Raw genomic sequence first — 7,519 nt, 5'->3', positions numbered from 1 at the left:
CCCCTGTGCCCTCTCTCCATGGCGAGCAGCCCCCTGCAGCCGAGCTCCTGCCCATGGACTCCATCCCTGGCCTCCCTTGCGTAGGGGTAGAAGCAGCCATGGCTGGACCTCTACCCTTCTCTGGCTCGCGCCCTCTGTTGTAGACCGACGCCTCTGCTCGGCCAGCAGCCATGGCGTCCGAAGTTCCCTGTGCTCGGCGCCCCTTCCTGCGCAGCTCCCTCCTCCCTCTGTCCCTTGCCACAGGAGCTCCCTGGGTGCAGCAGACGCCCTGCACAACACCCCTTCTTCCTCCCTGCTCGCGGCGACAACAACCTCCAGCGAGCTCCTTGCTCCATGGCCTGCGCCCAGCAGCAGCCCTGCGCAGCGCCGCTGCTCCATCCCCTTCCTAATGCCCCCTTTCTTCTCCTATGGATGGCGCCCTGATTTCTAGCTCCCTCTGTCCGGCGCCCTTGCAGCAGGACGCGCAGAGCCCCCATGGCGCCTTTCCTCCTCGGCTCCAATGGTGTGGCCGAGCAGCAGCACTGCCCTCTTCTCCCTGGGATGCAACAGTCCATCCTCCTCTCTTCCCCCACAAAACAGCGAGCCCCCTCCTCGCTGTTCTCCGTGGTGCCCGCCGGCTGCTCGACAAAATGTGCAGCAAGCCACGCGCTGCAGCAGCCCTCCCATTCGTTCTCCACTCCCCTCATCGCGTGTCGTCGCTCTCGTGCTCGCTGCGCAACCCCATCCGTGACGTCGTTGAAACCCGTGGTGAGAAACACCCCGCTGCCCTTGCTATTATCATATTTTTGTGCCCGGACAAATGTTGAACTGTTGTGTGTGTCTAATCGTAGCTAGACGTCGACGTCGCGCTTCACGCTTTGCCCGTTCGACGAAACACCAAGCCTTGTGGATAGCCTATGTGACTAGCCTCGATTCGTCCAGGTTGTTCACTTGGTATTTTTGTGGATTAATCTATTTAAGCTTTTGTTGATGTTGTGCATGTGTGTATATGTGTAAGAAACTGTATTGGTATGGATTGAAGTTTGTGGCGAAAGAAAAAGGAGTAGAAAAGAACTCGGATGTTTTTATATTTCGATAGGAATATATGCGATGTGTTGTTTGATGCGAAGACTAAGTTTAAATAAATAAATAAATAAATGTGGATCATGTTTTGAGGAATACATCGATAGATGTTTATGTGAAGAGTGTATTGGTTTTATGCATGTGATCAATGATTGTGATAGTCGATGCAAATGAGAGTATGATTAATCCTGTTAGAGTCACTATGCTGTTGATGCCTTGTGCGTAACGTGGGGACACGTATGTGCGTGTGTGCCGTGGTGTATTATAGTGGTGGTGGCGTAAGATATTTGATTGAGGTGTGCGGGTATATGCTGTAATATGGTTATACTCGCGACGAGGAAAGATGTATGCATTGGGTAACACGACGCTTAGGTCGCTGTTGTATAATCGAATAAAGGCTGTATTATTGAGCTTGAGTCAAAATGTGGGTACTAGTGGTACGCTAGGCAGGCGGTGTTCTAAATAAATAAATCAGTTGATGTGGTAGTTGCCGTGCGTGATTTATTGTTAGTGAGTAGTTGAAGTACGAGTTATGCAGGAATCATGTTAGAAACTAGTGTGCGGCGTGTAACTGTGTTCGTGTGGTGAATAATAGATCAGTAGGTATTGTTGGTGTCATTGGCAAATGGGGATGATACCTATTGTGCGATAAATTTTGAAAGGCAAAGAACATGGGTAGTGTGTCGATCAAGTTAACCGATTGGTTCCGTATACACGCTTGTGATGCTTTGATGTGCATGATAAGATCGATGCCTTGTCATCGTAGTCTCAGGAAATTTTCTGAAATGTGCTAGTGCTCTACTGATGGGGTTGAATGAACTTGAGATGTATTACAATAGTTGTGTGTCGCGCAGGTTATCCAAAAATGGCGAAAGGTGGTGTATGTTGGTAATTGGGAAATAGTCACATCATTAGCCAACTCGTGTTAAGCAGGAGTCGATTGCGTTAAGTGATTGTTATATACATGTTGTGTCTCGGATTTCGACAATAATAGGCTAGCCGACGTGTATGTTAGTTAGCGAACCTATGTTGTTGCTTTAGTTAATCATCTTGTTAGATGGCTTTGGTTAAGCTCGTAGTCACGATGAATTACTTGTTGTAGTCTAAATGCGTATGGTTATGGTTGCGGATGAAAAGTAGTAGTGCTCATGTGATGTTTGAGTATGGTAATTTTAGTGCTCGAAGTGACATGGATAAAAATTAGTAAGTCTACTTGTTAGTTCTCACTTGGTTATTTTAACTCTAACAATTGTCAAAGTGTTAGAATAATTCAAGTATCTAGAACGCGGCAATTCTTGAATTGTATAGGAGCTGAAATTTATTAATTGTTGTTTTGGACTGCACGCAGTGATTTTCCGTACTGTATGTTTGATGAACTAAATTGTGTTTTCTGTAGATATGTTCTATAGAAAAGTGGTAGATAACTTTATTATCTTGCTGGTGTTAAAATTTGACAGTCATAAGTCTGATCGTTTAGGAGTTATGCTTTTTACAAATTCAGTAACTGAATCTGTCCAAATTCTGTACAGATTTCAGAAACTGCATTGTTTGCTTAAGTTAATGTTACAATCTGTTTATAGTTGTTATAAGAAAGTTGTATATGATTTTCTTATCTTTCTTGTGTTAAAATTTCACAACCATAGGCCTTACAGTTTAAGAGTTATGAATTTTACAAACTGGTTGTTGTGTTCTGTCCACTGTCAGAACAGATTTCGAAAACTGTAATGTTTGATTTGATTAAACCTGGAATCATGTCGTGACCCCGTGGCCGCCGCACACTGCGAACGACGTGAGGAAGGAAGAATGCGTGGGGAAGAAGATATCGCCGGGTAAGGTTTCCTCCCGGTAGGAAGTGGTTTTGTATATTTCTTTTCTGATGTGTCCCTCTCAGTTCTGTGATCCTTATTTACATAGTATTGTGGTCACGGGGCCCACAGACGGTGCCCAGACACATCCCACTCACACCACGCACTACGGACACACCTGCCTACTAGTGCTCCTCTTCTTCCTGTGGTGCGGCCGGAACAGGAACGGGCGCGACAAGTCCCTCCCCTGGAGCTGATGCTTGTCCACAAGCTGACGCCGACGGATACCTTGCCTTGAGTACGTACCAGTCCTCCCAGGTTGCCGAAGACGCTGGTAGATTAGTCCACTTCACAAGCACTTGGGGAACAGCTTTAGAGCCCTTTTTCACCAAACGACGGTCCAGAATGCTCTCAGGTTGCAGCGCCTGTGTACTCAGATCTGGAAATTCTTGAAAGTCTGCAAACACAGGTGTATAATTGGGTGTGAAGGGTTTAAGCTGGCTGACATGGAAAACAGGATGAATCAAACATCCCTCTGGAAGTTTCAGACGATAGGCAGCAGCTCCAATCTTCTGAAGAACCTCGAAAGGGCCAAAAAATTTAAACGCCAGCTTGGGACAGGGGCGATTGACGACTGTCGTTTGAGCATATGGCTGAAGCTTCAGAAGCACCTTGTCCCCAATCTGAAAAGATCTGTCCATTCTCTGCCTATTAGCATGTTGAGTCATACGGTTTTGAGCCCGCGCCAAGTGTTCTTTAAGCAAAGCCAAGTGAGTATCGCGCTCTGTAACCCAATCCACAGCAGCTGAATCCTGGGTCAGATCAGCAGGAAGGGAAAATCCAGAAGGAGCATTATATCCATAGAGGGCCTTAAATGGAGAACAACCCAGGGATGTGTGAAAACTTGTGTTGTACCACAGCTCAGCCAAAGTTAGCCATTGTTTCCATTTTTTGGGAGAGTCGTGGACAGCACAGCGGAGATACATCTCGAGGCACTGGTTCACACGCTCGGATTGGCCGTCCGTTTGGGGATGGTACGCTGTACTGCGAAGTAAGCCTGTGCCAAATAATGTGAAGAGCTCTTTCCAGAACGCACTTGTGAAAATGCGATCTCTATCTGAAACGATGGATTTAGGAAAACCATGAAGTTTAATGACTTGATCCAGAACAGCTCTAGCCACAGTGTGTGCTGTGAAGGGATGCTTCAATGGTATGAAATGGGCGTATTTAGTATATCTGTCCACCACAACCAAAATAGAGTTGTACCCGTCAGATGATGGCAAACCTTCGACAAAATCCATCGTCCAATCCTGCCAGGCCCCTGCCGGAATGGGTAATGGTTGCAACAGCCCAGCTGTATGGGTATGCTCGTGTTTAGCTTTTTGGCAGATGTCACACTGTTTAACAAACTGTTCCACATCACTCTTTAACCCCTTCCAGTAGAAAAACTGACTGACCCGGTAATAGGTCGCCTTTACCCCGGAATGGCCACCAACAGCAGTAGAATGGAAGGCTGTAATCAGCTTGGTTTGTAAGGCTGAGTTATGAGCTACCCAGATTCTATTATGGTACTTAATAATTCCCTGACATAATGAAAATCCTTGTTCATCCGGTGAATGGACTGCCAACCTGGTGAGTAGCTCTTGAGCCTCTGGGTCGGTTACATAGGTGTTCAACAACTCCTGCATCCATAGAGGTCGAACTGCGGTTAAAGTGACATTATGCATCAAGTGTCCCACTCTTGATAATGCATCGGCCACCACGTTTTCTTTCCCTTTACGATACACCACCTTAAACTGGAGACCCATCAATCTGGTCATTGCCTTTCGTTGCATTTCTGAGTGCAACGTCTGTTCTGTCAAATAGGACAGACTGTGGTGATCAGTCTTAATAATGAATTCCTGGCGTTGCAAATACTGCCGCCAGTGTTCCACTGCCATAATCAGTGCAAGAAATTCTTTCTCATAGATGGACAGATTCTGATGAGCTGGTCCTAAGGCTTTGCTAAGGAAAGCTATGGGTTGATCTCGTTGCAGTAGGACAGCTCCAATACCCACCTCACAAGCATCGGTTTCGACAATAAACTGTTGTCCAAAATTTGGTATGGCCAGCACAGGTGCTCGAACCATGGCTTCCTTCAGCTGCTGGAAAGCCATAGTGGCTGAATGTGTCCACTGAAATTGTTTCTTGCGGAGTAAGTTGGTAAGTGGTCGAGCAATGATACCGTAACCTCTGATGAACTTTCTGTAATATCCAGTGAGACCCAAAAACCCTCTCAGCTCAGTGATTGTGGTAGGTGTCGGCCAGTTAAGCATAGCTTCAGTCTTGGTGGGATCTGTGGCCACGCCCTTTTGTGAAATAATATGGCCCAAGTAATTCAGAGAGGTTTGTCCAAAAGAACACTTGCTCAATTTCATAAATAACTTATGAGCTCGGAGTTGGTAGAAAACTTGCTGCAAATGTGAGGTATGTTGCTCAAGTGATGGACTGTAAATGAGAATATCATCAAGAAAGACTAGGACAAACTTGCGAAGAAAAGGTTCCAAAATTGTGTTCATGAGGCACTGAAAAGTTGCCGGTGCATTGGTTAATCCAAAGGGCATCACTCGAAACTGAAAATGGCCGTGGTGGGTTTTAAAAGCTGTTTTGTGTTCATCAGTCGAATGCATTCGAACCTGGTGATATCCAGACCTCATATCCAGTTTAGTAAAATATTGGGTACCCGCTAATTCATCCAATATCTCATCGATAACCGGCATGGGAAAGCGGTTCTTCACTGTGATGGCATTCAGCTTCCTGTAATCCACACAGAAACGCCAGGATCCGTCTTTTTTTTGGACTAGGAGCACTGGGGAGGCGAAAGGACTAGAGCTATGAACAATTAATCCAGCCTGCAACAGCTCTTTGACTTGTTTCTCTATTTCATCCTTGTGGAGTGGGGAATACCGATAGGGTCTGGAATTCACAGGAGCGGCATTGGGTAATAAAGGGATGTGGTGGTCATGTATTCTAGACGGTGGTAGGACTTTGGGATCTTCAAAGACATCCTGATACTCGAGCAGAACTTGTTGTACAGCTGCTGGAATAGAGGGATCGTGTGTATCTGGCAACACCTCCACCACTGCCATAGCCCCAATGTCATTTCCAGCTGCCCATTTCAGTATTTTTTGAGAAGTGACACCTTCCAATACCGAAGGAGGAGGAAGCAGACCTTGTAAATGCACTTGCTTACCCTTATAAGAAAAATCCAGGGTTCGCTGCTCCCAGTGACAAGTCATGGGGCTTAGGGGAGCAAGCCAATCGTACCCAAGAATTGCATCAAAAGAGCCCAGATCAAGGACCATCATGTCAGTGTGAAAAGTATGTCCCTGGATCCACCATTCCAGCTGAGACACTGAGTGGTCAGTAATTAGAGTCTCACCATTTGCTACCTTCACTTGCATTGATGACATTGGAATAGCAGACAGACCACATGTGTGGAGGAATGTAGAATTAACAAAACTGTGGGAGCTGCCACTGTCCACCAAAATCAGCATAACCTTGTTTTGGACTAATGCTCTGAGCTTAAGGGTCCGACCGTGATCTGTGCCCGCCAATGCATTAAGAGACAAGTGACAGAACTCCGAAGATAATGCATCCTCCATATCCAACTGATAGAGAATGTCATCAGTAAGAGGAACATCGAGGTCGTTCACCACAATGGCATTGAGTTGTGGTTTGGGTCTCTTTGTGCATTTAGCTAGGTGGGAAGGATCAAAGGGTTCAGCACAATAAAAGCAGAGATTATGAGCGCGGCAGTAGTCTCTTTTCTGTCTCTCCTTACTTAATGAGGTGGTAGGCAGTGGAGAGGTTTGCTGCTCGTGGCGAGTAGAACTGCCCGCAGCTGTCCGAGAAGGAAAGAATGGTTTACCCAATCTGAATTTGTGTCTGTCCAAGATTGTTTCCTGTATCTTTGCGATCTGAAGAGCTTGTTCCATAGTTTGAGGGAGGTGTGACTGCACTCGCCCAGTAATCTCAGGTTTCAGACTTCTAGTGAATTGTGTCACAAAAAACATAGGATTAAAGCCACTGTGATGCATTTCCAACATGAACTGCAAGGACTCATATTCATAATAGAATTCCTCCACTGTCCCTGTTTGTTTCAACTCCAACAAGGCGCTCAGAGCACGCTCATAATCATATGCCCCAAATTTAGCTTCCACTGCCTGCATCAATTGATTCCAGTTTCGAAAACCCCCTCGCCGACGTTGTACTTCCATCCAACGACCGGCATTTTCCTTCATGTGCATAGTAGCTGTGCTCACCCAAAGATGCTCTGGAACGTTATAAAACAGGAAGAAGTCCTCACACCTATGACGCCAAACCTTTGGATCTCGACCACAAAAATCAGGGAAAAACAACTTTGGCATGGCCCCTCGGTATTGATTAGATCCTTCAGGAAACTCTTGTTGAAAAACTGGAATATGAGTTGGAACGGTTGGCTCACCCTGAGGTTGGGGAAACGGACGAGGTTGCCGCCGGTGAAACGGAGGACGAGCGTCGCGGGAATCGCGCGAGTAGGTCTCCAGATCCGCCTCCACCTCGCGCTCCATTGAGAGGTGTGCGACGGCTTTTCCTGTAGCCGCGATCTGCTGCGCGAGGAGGGACTGGTC

This window comes from Zea mays, chromosome 6 (assembly GCF_902167145.1).
Source record: "Zea mays cultivar B73 chromosome 6, Zm-B73-REFERENCE-NAM-5.0, whole genome shotgun sequence".
Lineage (NCBI taxonomy): Eukaryota > Viridiplantae > Streptophyta > Magnoliopsida > Poales > Poaceae > Zea > Zea mays.
Note: the sequence above shows the minus strand (reverse complement) of the source record.